Below are 16,427 nucleotides of genomic sequence, written 5' to 3' on the forward strand. Positions count from 1 at the left end.
AGTTATGGTGGCACCTACCCTCTGGAATGACCTCCCATTATGCACTGGACAGAAACTGTCTTTGTTGCATTTTAAATGCCTATTAAGACGTTCCTTTTTTGACAACCTCGTCAGTGGAGTTCTTTATCCTAAACTGTATCTTCATTGGCTTTGACATTGTTTTAAAATATAGAATTGCTTTCAGTTCTTTGTGTACAGTATATGGAATTGTTTTTAATGTCAATTTTTAAATTATGAGATACTTTGTGGGAAGTGATTCACAAATGGAACCCAGTCAGTAAACAGTAACCTTAGATAAACCATCAGAAATACATTTTAATCTCCAGTAGCAATGCAGTAGCAATACCTACACATGTAATGGTAAAAATGCCAAGTTTTAACTTGTCTGAGATAATATTGCCTTTCTTTCCCAGCCTTACATTTTCTCTGTGTTTGACTGGCAGCCATAAGCTCTCTAGGCACAACATAAAGTACTTGTTAGCATTTGCCCTGATAGACAAAATAACAAAGTCGTAAAGTCTCATGGCATAGGGGGGGGGGAATGCCTTTTCTGCTATGTGTGTTGTTGTTCCATTAGAAAAATGTAAAAGTTAGCTATTAGAACCGATGATCAAGAACAGCTGGCACATTAACTTAGGTGAAACAATGAGCAGCTTATGCTGAACAAAAAGATCGTATGAACTTTGGCTGACATACTCGATGGTACAGAAAGGCTATACTGTACTATGCTATAGTAAGTTATGCACCACCATAGGTGTGGCACACCCTAATTTTATTTTATTTTTTATATGGGGGTCATGGCAAGCACAAGAGAGTACAGTGTGGCATATCTGCCCTCTCAGCTGCTCTGCTCGCCACCTTTTGCTTACACTGGCGAGCAATGCCTCGCTCTCTAGGTCAGGGAAATGAAGGAACCTTAACCTGTTTTGCTTAATTTGGGTGAGCTAATGGTTAAAGATGAAGATCATGAAAACTGATGGTATATTTGTATATGCCTGGTTATTACTATAGCAAAATTTGGTACAGTATTTGGTTTCACAGGTTTTTTTTTTAAATTTTGCATATATTAAGTGAAGTTTAGTTATGAATTAAAAAAAAAAACAACTTTTGTTGTCAGTTTCTTTTGTCTGATGAATAAAAATGTCCTTTATGTTTGAGTATGGGTATGTATTCCATAAACGCTCACCCTTTTGAAAAAAATCCCTGGGTGCACCCCCAATGAAATGTGCTGTGCACACCTATATGCACCACTGAAAGCTGTAGGTTTGGCTCTTGCAGAAACTGAACTCCTCTTACAGTTCAAGGCATGTGCCTCAAAGATTTCTCATTATAAATAAATGCACTTATCCTTTCCTCCGCACTTTCTAGGCACTGTCTATGCTTTCAAGTTCCATGTCTGAGTGCTCTTTCTCTCCACTGGTGCTTTCTGCAGAAAACCCCACACTTTATCACTGAATGGTCATTTGTCATCTGCAGAACACCTGAACTGCCATTTGTTGCACTTCAAATAGTGAGTTTTCGAAGGAGAAGCTCTGGGGTAAAAAAAGGAAAAGAGCACTTGGACACAGATCTTTAAAGCGCAGGCCTGTACCTGGAAAGCAGAGAGCATAAGGTAAGTGTGTATAAGTCCTATGTCATCAGTGCTTTCAAAGACCGAGTAATTCAGTGGCTCAGCTACTGCTGGCAACACCTCACATCCTATAACACCTTGCATAAATTTTGGACCTGCAAAGTCCTTCTAAGTGTTTTTTTTAAAAACCCACTTATTTTTTGTTTGCTTGTTTCATATATTTGTTTCAAAAGTTATTAGTTCTTCATATCTGCAGTTATTAGAAACATAGAGTCAAAATAGATGTGGCACAGGAGATATGTGGCTGGCTCTTTTTTGTACTGTGTTGCATTGTCAGGAGACAGCCAATTTGATTGGAAAAGCAGTGCTGAAGGAAAAAGCAATGATATAGAAGGGAAGAGTGAACCATTTCTCCATTGCATTTTTGCTGATCTAAATTGCTCGTCTGTCTCCTCTTCAAGCTTCTCTGACACAGCTCACTTTCCTACACATGCCTAAAAGGCATCACTACTGAACCTCACAATGTCCTTCATTTAACCTAAAGGATATTGTCATACCAAGTCCTGACCTGACCCTGGGCAACTTCTCTTCTTAGAATCATAGAATTATAGAGTTTGAAGGGACTGCAAGGGTCATCTAATCCAAGCCCCTGCAATGCAGGAATCTTTTGCCCAACATAGGGCTCAAACCCACAACCCTGAGATTAAGAGTCTCATGCTCTACTGACTGAGCTAGAGCTTCTGACAAGCAAGACCTTCCAAAGCCAGGAGACCCAGGAGAGCAGACAGAGCACCTATCTGCAGCACAGACCCATAAGACCCTGATGTTCAGCAAGAATCCTCACCAGGCCTGCCTCCAAGGGTTGCCCTGAAAGGACCATTGGGCTGTGTTCCTGATTCACCTGTAGCATTGGAGGCCTGATCTGAGTCAATGTGGAGGAAGGCGAAGCATCTCCCAGTCTTCTAGAGTTTCAGCACCAGAAGGTCCAGGCTCAGGCAGCTGGTTAGTGAAGGAGTGCACACCAGGAAACCCAAGGTCCCCAGAAGTTACTTGAGAATAAAGGAGTCCTTGGGTGTAACTGCTCTCATCAACAGTGTTATGTACTGAGTTGAATAGGATCCAAACTGCAGCAGTCTGATTGGTCCTAGAACAATAGGATCCAAACTGCAGCAGTCTGATTGGTCCTAGAACAATAGGATTCAGAATGCAGCAGTCTGATTGGTCCTAGAACAATGCAGCAGTATGATTGGTTGGCAGGAACCACCCAATCATGCTCCAGATAGAAGTGAATCCACAACCTGATTGGCTTACAGTAGAATTCCGGAATTAGCCAATCATGTGCAGCCCATTGTGTAAATAATGTATATAAAGCAGATACTTTGAGGGGACATTCATTCATTCCTCCTCACCACTATGAGCTGAATAAAGAGCATGAAATCACTCTGCGACTCTGAGTATATTTCAAACAGTAAAGGCTCCTTGGAGAGCAGGCTTCAGCCTCTGCTGCTGGTTATCAGCAGGATCTGGAAGACCAGGTTATCTTAACCCTTCAGTCGAAATCTGATAATTGCTAGAACAAAATATGCCTTTCAGTTCTTTGCTACTGAAACATGACAATCCCGCCTGCCTTCTGAATGATTTTAGCTGCTGATTTCTAGACTTGGGATCGGGGTGATTCTCTTGTCCTTGGCTTGGCTTTTGGACTCCCCTTGTTACTGCATGGTGTTACTGCATTTTGGAACCTGAGCATGTAGTGGACCCTGCTGTGTGGCCTTGGCCAGCCTAGCTCCAGAACTGAGATATATTAGGACAGATTTATTATAGCTACAGTACATAACTAATAATTCTTGCATAATAAAGCCAATGAGTTACTTGGTAGAAGTTAAAAGAAGCTCAGTTCAAAAGAGTAGTTTCTCTGATCTGCATGCAGGTTCAAAGAAGATATATAACAATGATGAAGCAATCAAGGTCTTTGTAAGATATAATGAACTATATGATTCACAGAGGCGGGGATGGGAGCGGGGGAAATGTGATGAAATTAACATACCAAAATTAACATACCAGGGCAAAGCATGCCATGCCCGCTTTTCTCTGCAAGAAGTTAAAATGTGCATACAATCCCTAACGTGTACACAATATCCAGGATTAGATGGGATACCAGCTGAATTCTAGAAAGCCTTTATAGATGTATTGTGTGAGCTAAATACTCATCATTATTAGACATAGTTAATTAGTATGCCAAAACTGTGATGTTACCAGACTAGTAGAATAATGCCAGAATAGTGTTTACACACAAACACACACAGAGAAGCAGAAGCTAGCTCTGTTCTCATCATATAACCTCATCTTTCTCCTAAACCAAGGCTAGACATTTTTCACAGCTTCATGGGCTAAAAGTCTGAATAAAACAATAGTTATATTCACAGTGATCACTTATCAGACAACAACAGAAAAGCACTGAACAGATATTGTATGTCATAATAAGAAAACAGAAGCAGACTGTATTTGTTGGCATATAGTGGGACCATTTATTCAAGACACTTCAGATACTTGATAACAGATTTTTTTAAAAATGCTAAGAGGAATGTACTCAAAACTGAGGACAAACATCACAGTAAATGGGAATAATTCTGACCTTAAAATGTTAATTGAAGTACAAGGGACGGGTGTGCAGTGCTTTCTGCAATATTTATCGAGCCCTTTGCATTTTAAATTAAATCTAAAGAAAGGGATAAATGTTGGTCCCCATATTTGGGTAGATGTCTAGCAAAGAATTCTAATATTAATAATGTGGAAAACCTGGAGCAGTTTTCATCCATAGCTGGAGGAAATGTGGAAAAACATTGCAGGCTGAGAGAACTGTAATCTCAAATTCACTCCTTGTATGACTAACAGCACATTCCTATGCATGTTTACACTGAGGTATGCCTCACTTAATCCAAGCTGACCCTGTAGCACAAGGTGGTTAGACCTCAATTTGGGGTCCCATTTGGACCCCCAGCAATTTTTAAAATTATTATTATTAGTAGTAGTAGTATTTCAAGTCCTCACTGATTTGGGTGGGAGCAAAAAAATAAACAAAGCTGCCAGCTCTGGGAAAGGCAGAGCATGGCACCCTGATGGGAATGCAAATTGCCCCTCCCTAGCCATCAGGTCACTGGAAGGACAGATCGTGAAGCTGAGGCTCCAATACTTTGGCCACCTCATGAGAAGAGAAGACTCCTTGGAAAAGACCCTCATGTTGGGAAAGATGGAGGGCTCAAGGAGAAGGGGACGACAGAGGACAAGATGGTTGGATAGTGTTCTCGAAGCTACCAGCATGAGTTTGACCAAACTGCGGGAGGCAGTGGAAGACAGGAGTGCCTGGCGTGCTCTGGTCCATGGGGTCACGAAGAGTCGGACACGACCAAACGACTAAACAACAACAGCCATCAGGTTGACCATCTGATGAGCAGAGAGGAGGGAATAAACTCCTCTCCTCAGTTGATCAGTATGGAGGGGGGTCTATGTGTTCGTGCAGGAACGTGAGGTGGTCACATCTACTTTTGCCCATACTCATTGCTGGCATGCAATCCTCAGAAGGTTGGCCAAGGGTGAGCCCATAAAGGCTACCCACCCCTGCTCCAGTAAGTCTGTTTAAGAGGGCAACCTAGCTAAATTATAATATTCATTCGTTGCATTTATCTCACCCCTATCCTCCAAGGAGCACAAGGTGACATACATGGATCTCTTCCTCCCTGTTTTATCCTCACAACCACCCTGTGAAGTAGGTTAGGGTGGGAGACTGTGACTTGTCACCTAGTGTGTTTAATGCCTGAGCAGGGATTTGAACCCTGGTTTCCCAGGTTTTAGCCCAACACTCTTAATCACTGGCTCTGTGAGTAATTATGTTTGAGTATACTGAGGTTTTGAGATTCAAGGCGCACTCCTCCATTGTCTCCCGAGACGGATGGATTCCAACCAGTTATGACACCCATAGCTGAACGAGTCCATTGTGGTACAGTGCATAACCTGACTAAAACTCCCTGCCTTCTTTCCATTAAATTTATTTGTTTTAAGTTCCGTTACACCTTTGAAGAAGGGGAGAAAGTGAAATGCCAAAGAGCAGTGTCTGCATTGAACAATGGGGGTTGTGTCAGTAACAAAATGGGCAGTAACAACAAGAGTGTTCAAGCCCAGAGTGTTTATGCTGAAAGGAGTTCAAGTGCATGTCGAGTGCTCATCCTATTTATGGCTCTGAAGTGTATCACAGAAGCCAGCCGTGAGTCAGATTCATAGCTGATTTCTTGGAAACCAGAGGTAAAATAATAATGAATTGTTCATGTTTCACTTTGGGAATTTTAGCAATAGATAAACCATCTGTCCTGGTTACTTATTTTTTTTATTCATTTAAGCAACCCCTAGAAGACCCAGTGTGATAAATAATTCAAGCAGTGGACTGTCATGAGAGCACAATCTGATATGACTGCTGCAGGATGATAGTGTGATATAGTGGTTAGAGCATCAGACTAGGACCCACCACACCAGGGTTCAAATTCCTCCCTCCCAAAGTCATGAAGCTCACTGGATGACCTTGAGGCAATCACTGCCTCCTCTCAGCCTAACTCACACCTCTCAGAGATGTTGTGGGGATTAAATGAAGAAGGGAAGAACCATGTATGCCACCCTTGAGCTCCTTGGAGAAAAAGGTGGGATATAATTGCAATAAATAAATATAATTACAATTGAAGTGACAATAACAAAGATATCATTTGGTGCATGGTAGGGGAGTCTATATTTCTGGAAAACAGTGACCTACCAGAATATCAAGTGGGCTTGAATACTTAACCTTCTGAAGAGATGCATGGCGGGAACACCATAAGCCAAAGAGATCCTGGAAAACCAAATTGTGTGATCTGGGAAAATATTACACAGAACAAGCAGACAAAGGCCCCTCCCAACATGTCAACAAAACAAAACCCACCTGGTGAAAACAACTGAAGTACATGAAATTATTGTTACCTTAAAACCTGATGTTGCAGGACAAAGCATATTATCATTCTGGTTGAAAAAATATTAGAAATTCACAGTTGTAGGGATTTGAAATCTACATTCAAATACAGATTATGTGCACAAATGTGTGTGCCAGCCAAGTTGCCAAATGCTCGCTGTAATAGAATTGACTTACCTAAATGACGCTTCCCTCATAATGTTTCAATAATGCTCTGACACATTAGCCTGTGGTAGCATATATCTCCTCACCTCCTATTCAGGCAGCACCATGACCAAAAGATTGGTGGGTGTAGATTCTCCAGTGGCCACCAGGCACTAGTCACTGTGCTGTTGCTAACCTATAAATCCCCAAAGGCCTGGGGTCGTCAGCATATAGGGGACCAGTTTCCCCATAAAAGTTCCCAATGATCTCTTAGATCAGGAAGGGACCTGCTCTGGGTTACCAAGCCTCACTAAATGATCTTGGCAGCAACAATGTGTAGGGTATCTTCAGTAATGTGGACCACTTCAAGTTCCCCTTTGAAAGGGACTCAATTCTGCCTGACCTTTCCTTTCCACCTTTAAATGGGAAAGCAGCCAAATTCCTGGCACCAGTTGTGCTGCTTCATATTAAAATGGCTATATAAAACCTTAACAGGCAGGCTTCTTAGATTTTCACAGCTGTATCGAGTTCAGTCCCCGCTTTGTGATATGCATAGTTTTGCTGCAGACAACCATCCTTATTTAAGAACCTAGGCACACAGTTTGTAATACATTGCCCTAATTATTAAGATAATGAAATGGAGATAGTTGTGATTTTTAAAGAACCAAAAAAACCCGCCCACCCTGTTTTCCACGCAGAATGTAAAACATGCTCCCCAAGTCAATTTGTTATTATTTGGCACCAATTATATTGCTAAAAGTAATAGCTACCAGTCAATTAAACAAACAAGCACAGTGTGTAATTTTAATGGTCCTTCTCATCGAACAGACTGTAATTACAGAATTTCAGCAAGGCTCAGTTCTGAGATAATCAGTGCAAATCACATAAATGTCTGGGAAAGATTAGAATAAAACGGGAACCTTGCCCTAAATCCTGTGGTACATTTAAAGTAAATGAATGAATAAATAAAATGGCTGCCCAATATGAATGATTCTTAGTAATGCCTTGGACAAATGATTTCCAGAACGGAGGGAGTGCAATGGAAATAGCATTCCATTCATACCAAAGACTGACCTTGACAATCAAGGGGGAAATACAGAATTCAGTATGACATTAGTTGATCAAGGATGGTACTTTCCTAGAACTGCAGTGCCAGCTTATAACATTTTGACTTTTTAGGGCTTCAGTTTTTAATATTGTTGTTTTCATCACAATTCAACTTGTTCAGAAAAGTGTGCCATTACACATGTGCAGAGTGTCATCTCCTGACTAAAAAATAAAATAAATCCATCAATTATTCTCCATGGAAAGGGAAGAGTTTTCATGTAAGAGGGTCCAGGAAGATTTTCAGACAAAATTTACTCTGTACCTCTGATTTAGAAATTAAGCCATACCCCCATGATGTACATTTTTGAATTTGAGTATTGATTTCACCTACACTTCCATTGCCAAAAAACTAAACACACATAAACTTTTAAAACGTGAAGAACACTTGCTTCCAGTTGCATTCAGTTTTCCTCCCTCCCTACACTCACCCCGCCAATTAACATTTCATTACCCAAAACACTAAGAAACTAAGAAACTAAGAAACTAAGAAAATTAATATTCCAAACAATAGACAATAAAAAACAGCTATTTCAGTTGAGCCAGGGCACACCAGAGCACAATGGAACATGTGCAGAGTTTGGAGAATAGCCCAGATCATGTTGTTTCTTTCTTTCTTTTATGTTTGCACTTTTTTGTATAAATGATTTTTAAAAAGTAAAGCCCTGATCTCTTGCCTGCCATTTCACCTGCCATTTCACCTGAACAAGTCAGGCACGAGTCAGGCACATCCATCCTCTAAGTTCCCCAATACCTAAGTACAGGATAAGTTCTATCTGGCAGTTCTATCTGTCAGTAGCGGCAGAGGAGGAATGAGCAGCCCTAAAGCAGCCCTTTGGGGCTGCTTGTTCTTCCTCCTCCACTGCCACCACCACCAGGTTTGTGGTGTGGTGAACTGGCTTATACTCGAGTCAATAAGTTTTCCCAGCTTTTTGTCCTAAAATTAGGTGCCTCAGCTTATATTCCGGTCGGCTTATATATACCGTATTCAGTTCTGATTTCAGCTCTACAGCGCCATCTGGTGTCACAGTGTTACAACGCATTTATAACATGGTTTGTTTGTTCTTTTAATTAATGTATCTGAGTCCAGGGTGAATAGGTATTCTCCTTATATTATGAAGACTAAAAGGTTAGGAGGTCATTTTGTTCTGGAAATTATGAGTTTTAATCTGCAATCCTATGCTCAGTTACTGGGAACTAAGTCCCACTGACCTTAGTAAGACTTCTTTCTTACTGATAGACATGCATAAAAGGTAAAGGTACCCCTGACCGTTAGGTCCAGTCGCGGATGACTCTGGGGTTGCATGCTCATCTCACTCTATAGGCCGAGGGAGCCGCGTTTGTCTGCAGACAGCTTCCGGGTCATGTGGCCAGCATGACTAAGCCGCTTCTGGTGAACCAGAGCAGCGCACAGAAACGCTGTTTTACCTTCCCACCGGAGCGGTATCTATTTATCTATTTGCACTTGACGTGCTTTTGAACTGCTAGGTTGGCAGGAGCTGGGACCGAACAACGGGAGCTCACCCCATCGCGGGGATTCGAACTGCCGATCTTCAATTGGCAAGCCCTAGGCTCTGTGGTTTAGACCACAGCGCCACCTGTGTCCCTTTTATAGACATGCATAGGATTGCACTATTAACGTGATACTTCATTTATAGCAAGTCAGAAAAGTTTCCCCAGACCTAGCTGGTGAAGTCAAGAGAAGAAGGTTACCTTTTTATGCTACGTTGTTTAGAATATCTCAAAAGACTCCAGTACAATTATTTCAAGGATATATCCGTTGATGACTGCTGTGCACTTTATACTTTGAAGGAAAGATATAGAACTGAAGAATATAGAACTCTGAATTTATAACATTAGTGCTGAAGAGAACATGACCACATACAACCTGGATAGAAATGATAAGTGTTAGATTCTCATAATTCCTTCAGGTGGCAAATAAATTGTTCAATTTATCTACCTTTTCTGTTTTTAAAAACCTATAAACTGGTGCATGTACCCCAACAAGTGTTGCTTTTCTTCACTTCAGCTAATCTTTCCTCTGGCTCACATTATGGAGAGAGAGGTGCTTCCTTCACAAAAATCTTTACGTATCTGATGGGTCTCTCCCCCCGCCCATGCCTTCTTGTGAGTCAGCAGAACACGCTGTACTCTGCCCATTTGCTTCAAAATCTGTTATCTATGTAGTTCTACATGTAACTAAAGTTCTACTGATTTCTAGGCAGCAAAATAATAATAATAATAAAAATCAATTGGTTTACACTCACCTCTCCTCTCTGAGCAGCAAGAAGTTCCAGCACATACCCAGGTTTGGAAAGAGGTTATTGGAGGCTTATTATCATTTTGTATTACGCTACACAGATAGACAGGTTAAGCTTAGTTGGAGGCCTAGTTTAAGCACTCCAACAAACAGCCAAAGTCCACTGCTTCCAAAGCAGGCATGGGAATCATTTATCTAGGAAGGGCTCATTATCTCAGGGATAATCTCTTGTGAGGGGAAGATATTGGCAGCAGGTGGGACCAGGGCCAAAAGTGAGTGAGTAGCTCCACCCCTTTTCTCCCTTCTTTCTCTCTCACACTCTATTTTTTCTCTCCTACTTATCCAGTCAATTATTTATGGAGAACTTGCTCCTCCATCTTTCTTTCGATCCATTTCAGCTTCCCTCCTCCCTCCCAGAGGTCTGAACTGTTTGTTTACAGTGGGATTATGCCTACTTCCATCACCCCAGCTCTTTTCTGTCCCCTCTTATTCACCTTCTTTCCCTCTGAGCTCAGTCCAACTGCATGACATTCGCTCCCCAGGGCAGCACGGGGCTCTTGGGCCACCATTTTCACACACTCTCCTAGTCTTACTCAGAAAGCTGCTGTTTGCTTTACTCCTTAGTGCAGGAGTCGGCAACCTAAGGTCCATGGGCCACAAGCGGCCCATGGGAGTCATTTAACTGGCCCCTGAGCCGCCCCTGAACTGAGCCATGCGCTTGGCGAGTACCTGCGCGCTGTGCTAAACCGGCACGGTGCGGGGACTCGCTTCCGCGGCGCCGGAAATCGCGTCTGCACAGACGCAGACTCCGGGAATCGCTGCCTGGTGCGCTCACACATGCACACGATCTGGCCCACAGACGGAACTCTGCTGGAGTGAACCGGCCACGGCAAGGTAAACCTTGCCAACCCCTGCCTTAGTGTGTGCTAAGGATCACTTATAAAACCTGTCGTAAGCACCAATAAAACGGCTAGCACATTTGGAAAGCTAAGCAGGGTCTGGTATGGTTTCACTTGGGATGGGGGACAATGTAGTTGACCCTCAGGTTCCCTCCCAATTCTGCAATTCTGTTATTCTTTTATAGTTCAGCAGTATATGAATGGTTTAAATAAATAGATAAACTCTGGTCCTGCAACCAGGAAAGGTTCCCTGCTCCTGGCTTACAATATTAAACTGCACCATACTGCTGCCTCTTTTAAAAATTATCATTGCACATTACTGTTTTAAGAGAATTGTGCAAGATGTGAGACTGCTTAAACTTCTGACTGGGACATGTGCATGTGCTGAGCTTTCTGTAAATGAAGATAATTCCTCTCTACCAGACTTCTCCAACTGATGGTCAACCACACATAAAACCTGAAGCCTTAAAGCACCCAAGGATCTGACCATGTTGCTGAGAACAGGGAGGGGAATCAAATCAGTCCTCAGCTGCTTCCTGCTGTTTTTTCCAAAGCTCTCCAAGTATCTCATCATGCAGCAGGAAACACCCTTTGCTTCCTCTTGCTGTTTATTTCAAAAACCTCTGCAGGAGTTTATTGAGCTAGAACAGGCTTAGGAAGACTGGGTAGATTTCCCTTTATCATCAGATCCCTAAATGCCTTGAGCCAGTGGGTTTTTTCCTCTGGATACTCAAGAGTACGCAGTACTGGCATATATTTTTTTTTTCCAAATGTTAAAAGCGTGGCACTTACTATAACAACTTCATGGTGAGTACTGACACCTTTTTCCCCCTTTTAAAAAATGCACTGCTTTAAGCTAAAACTTAACATCAAGCTGGGGAAGGTTGAGGGAGAGGAATGATCTTAATTTACAAAAAAGATTGACATACACATACCCTAACCTCAGAGGACTAGAGAACCCCAAGCATTTTTATTTTCGTTATTATTACAGGTCTTGCACAAATCTGCTAATGTGAGTAACAAACGGAGGTAGCGCTGGGACAATAGAGGCCACTCATTGCAAGGTCAGCACACATGTGGCAACACGGCGCCCTGAAAGAAAATGCACTCAGAAGTTTCCACGCCAGCAATGACAGCAAATGCATTGGCTATTGTTATGTACTGGATTTTCCACAGTTAGGGGAAATCCATCTCAAACAAAGAAAAAACAGGCATTGGGATGGTGATGTCACGAGCAAGGAATTTCCAAGCATAAGCAGCACCAAGTGCACAACAAGCTGCTGAGTGTACACACCCTACCTCCACATCCCAGACACAAAGTCAGAACTAAAAGTGCATGCAGTGCGGATAACTCAAGCAAGTGAGCCCAACAGCAGACTTCACGTGCAAGTCATACACACACACTGCATTTATTATTATTATTAATTAATTAATTAATTAATTAATTACCCCATGCATTTAAAAACGTAATAAAAATATCAACCATTAAAAACTTCCCTATACAGGGCTGCCTTCAGATGTCTTCTAAAAGTCAGATAGTTGTTTATATCCTTGACATCTGAAGGAAGGGCCAGTCGCAGAGGAAGGGGCTTCGGTACCCGGGGCGGCATGGCACGTCACACATGCGAGCATCCCAAGGGGGAGGTGCCCGCCCACTGCGATGTCACACCCCCCAGCTGGCACCCAAGGTGGACCGCCCCCACCTCCCTTCCTCTGCCACTGGGAAGGGCGTTCCGCACCACTACCAAGAAGGCCCTCTGCCTGGTTCCCTGTAACTTTGCTTCTCACAGTGAGGGAACTAGCAGAAGACCCTCTGAGGAAGACTTCAGTATCTGGACTGAGTGAGGGGGGTGAAGACGCTCCTTCAGGTATACCTGCCAAGGCTGTTTAGGGTTAAGGTTACCAGATTTTTTTCAATAAATCCGGGGACACATTTCAACTTCAATGGATTTTGTATGGGGACTGGTTTGTAAATCCAGGGACTGTCCCCAGGAATCGAGGACATCTGGTAACCTTACTTTGAACTGTGCTTGGAAATGTACTGGGAGTCAGTGAAGATCCTTTAGGACTGGTGTTATATGGTCCCAGCGGCCACTCCCAGTCACCAGGAATTTTTTTATTATTAAGGAATTAAGCATTAAAAGGTATCCTATAAAAAATATTTTTTCCTTTTTATAGATGGGGAACACTAAGTCTGAGAGTGAGTCTAGTTCCACAGACAATCCATGTACCCATGACAGAGCACTCAAATGCACAATCAATGCCCCTCCACCCCCCCCCCAAAAAAATTAGCAAAGACATAGAAAGACACTGGAGGGTTCAGAAAGGAAAGGAAATGAATAGCAAATGACCATGGGTGCAGAGTGGAGCTAGACTAACAGATTGTTTTTTTTAGAAAATACAGTCGTACCTCGGAAGTTGAACACCTTGCAAGTCAAAAGTTTTGGCTCCTGAACGCTGCAAACCCAGAAGTGAGTGTTCCGGTTTGCGCATGTTCTTTGGAACCCAAACGTCTGACACAGGTTCAGATTGGCTGCAGGAGCTTCCTGCAGCCAATTGGAAGCCGTGTCTTGGTTTCTGAACATTTTGGAAGTCAAATGGACTTCCAGAATGGATTCCGTTCGACTTCCAAGGTACGACTGTATGCTAGATTTATTTAGGAAATATTTATTTGTTTGTTTGTTTGATATGTCTATGGATGCTGCCCAAAATGCATTTGTGCATTTTGGGGTCTATTATAAAGCAATTCACAACTTGCTCAAAAAAGAATCAGATTTCTTCTCCGTATACATAGTTATAAGGACACAGATGAGCAGATTCGTGCAATACCTAGCTTATGTACAGATAAACACACAAAGTTTGACCTTGCTATAACAACAGTTCAGTTATGCACACTTATACAAAGACACACACTTGACCTGCTAGTTACTAATATGTTGGTAATAACACTCCAACAAACCTTGTTTCCCCACTAGGTTCCCAGGCAGATCTTCAAGCCATAGCTTTGAGTCCAGTACAAAGCAAGACAAACCTCTCTCTCACCAGCTTCCAGCACCAGCCCAAACCCATACACTACCTGCCTTGACTTATTGTTCTTCCATCCTAGGAGGACAGGATCACACTTCAAAACGACCTTGACAGATTAGAGAACTGGGCCAAAACAAACAAGATGAATTTTAACAGGGAGAAATGTAAAGTATTGCACTTGGGCTAAAAAAATGAGAGGCACAAATACAAGATGGGTGACACCTGGCTTGAGAGCAGTACATGTGAAAAGGATCTAGGAGTCTTGGTTGACCACAAACTTGACATGAGCCAACAGTGTGACACGGCTTCCATTGTCCGCTTCTGTGCTTAAGAAGAAGAAAGGTAATTGGAATTGTTACTAACTTACTTTTGGGACTGTGCTGGAAGGATTGATAAATGGAGACTGTTTCCCTCTAGAGGGAGTTTTGAGACATTGTTACAAGAATGCAGCTGGGAAATTGGTTTCTAAAATAAAGGCTCTGGGAAATCAGCGTTGACCTTGAACACTTCAAGGATGTCTGTTGAGAAGGAAGTAGCCTCTGTATTGAATAGGACATTTTAATCTGTTGGGAAAGCTGCATGAACAGATAAATGTTATGGCTACCAGCGTTGATATTTTGGGAACAAAAGTGGGGATCAGTAAAGAAGTTGACAAGAATCCGGCACAGGAATCCTTTTCAATGGAACATGTTGAAGAACCAGAGAAGGAGAGAGTTGTTGTGAAAGTGAAGCAAGGGGGAGCCTTAACCCTACAGAGGCAAATGGAGGGTTATAAGTTGAGGCCTTATATGAATGTAATTAAGAGAAGCCAGGTTTTGGAGATGGGAGCCTGGTTTGATCTGGAAAATGAAAGGTCGAGAGATCACCTTATGTGGGGATCAAGTGACTTTGGGAATATGAATTTGAACCAGGAGGAGACTGGAGTACTTGGGGCCTTTGGACTGGAAAGAAGTGTGAAGCAAGGCTTGGAATATTCTAGGGGCCCTACCTTTAATTATGGAAATCTGGCAGACATGCTAAGAAGGAATTTGACCATCGCTGGGTTGGAGCCCCCCAGAGAACTGTTTTTTCATATCAAAGATTATCAAGAAGATCGACAGACGGGACAGGAAGAAGAGTTAAGAGCCTCGGATTTAAGATCTCCAGGTTGGTGGACTGTTGGAGGTTGATGGAACTGCTGGTTGGGGCCGAGACCGGGGAGGGGGGACAGTGGAAGAAAATTGGGAATTTAAAATGTATATACTGAGATTTCTTTTTCTTTTTTTGTAATGAAAAATGGAAAAATCGTGGAATGAAATTTTTATAACCCTAGGGGAAACATCTTAAGTGAATAAGTACAAATATATTAGTTTTAACGAGAAATAAGATTAAAAAAAGTAAATGGATGGATAATTGGTCAAGGAGAGAATGAAAAATTACAGCATATTAGGATTAACTATTAGGATGAAAATAAAGATGAAGGATTTGCTGAAATACATACCTGAACTAGAATACAAAGAGGGGAGGTGTGAGGAAGTCAAGGAAATAAGTTAAAGAAACAAAAATATGTAAAGGTTCGATTCATCCTTTTTTCTTTTTGATTGTATCTATTTTTAATGTATTTTTAATTTTTTTGTTTGTTTTTTCTTTTTCTTTTTTCTTATCTGTTTTTGCTTTTTTATTTTTTATTTTTTTCTAGATGTGATCTGCATTTATGTATCGGTTTGTTTGCTTTTGCGATTTTCTTTTTGTAACCTTTAAAAATTTGAATAAATATTATTGGGGGGGAAAAAACCAGTGTGACGCGGCAGCTAAAAAAGCCAATGCAATTCTGGGCTGCATCAATAGGAGTATAGCATCTAGATCAAGGGAAGTAATAGTGCCACTGTATTCTGCTCTGGTCAGACCTCACCTGGAGTACTGTGTCCAGTTCTGGGCACCACAGTTCAAGAAGGACACTGACAAACTGGAACGTGTCCAGAGGAGGGCAACCAAAATGGTCAAAGGCCTGGAAACAATGCCTTATGAGGAACGGCTAAGGGAGCTGGGCATGTTTAGCCTGGAGAAGAGGAGGTTAAGGGGTGATATGATAGCCATGTTCAAATATATAAAAGGATGTCACATAGAGGAGGGAGAAAGGTTGTTTTCTGCTGCTCCAGAGAAGCGGACACGGAGCAATGGATCCAAACTACAAGAAAGAAGATTCCACCTAAACATTAGGAAGAACTTCCTGACAGTAAGAGCTGTTCGACAGTGGAATTTGCTGCCAAGGAGTGTGGTGGAGTCTCCTTCTTTGGAGGTCTTTAAGCAGAGACTTGACAACCATATGTCAGGAGTGCTCTGATGGTGTTTCCTGCTTGGCAGGGGGTTGGACTCGATGGCCCTTGTGGTCTCTTCCAACTCTATGATTCTATGATTCTAAGAAGGGAAAGGATCCACCCATCTATCTCTATG

At 42.1% G+C, this 16,427-nt stretch overlaps 1 protein-coding gene across 1 annotated transcript in view; it reads right to left on the minus strand.

Annotated features, from left to right (window-relative positions):
- IL15 (interleukin 15) overlaps positions 1 to 16,427 on the minus strand; it is an 82,407-nt gene that overhangs the window by 40,583 nt on the left and 25,397 nt on the right. The window lies entirely within an intron of this gene.

The sequence above is a fragment of the Podarcis filfolensis genome (assembly GCF_964270895.1).
Source record: "Podarcis filfolensis genome assembly, chromosome: 9".
Taxonomy (NCBI): domain Eukaryota; kingdom Metazoa; phylum Chordata; class Lepidosauria; order Squamata; family Lacertidae; genus Podarcis; species Podarcis filfolensis.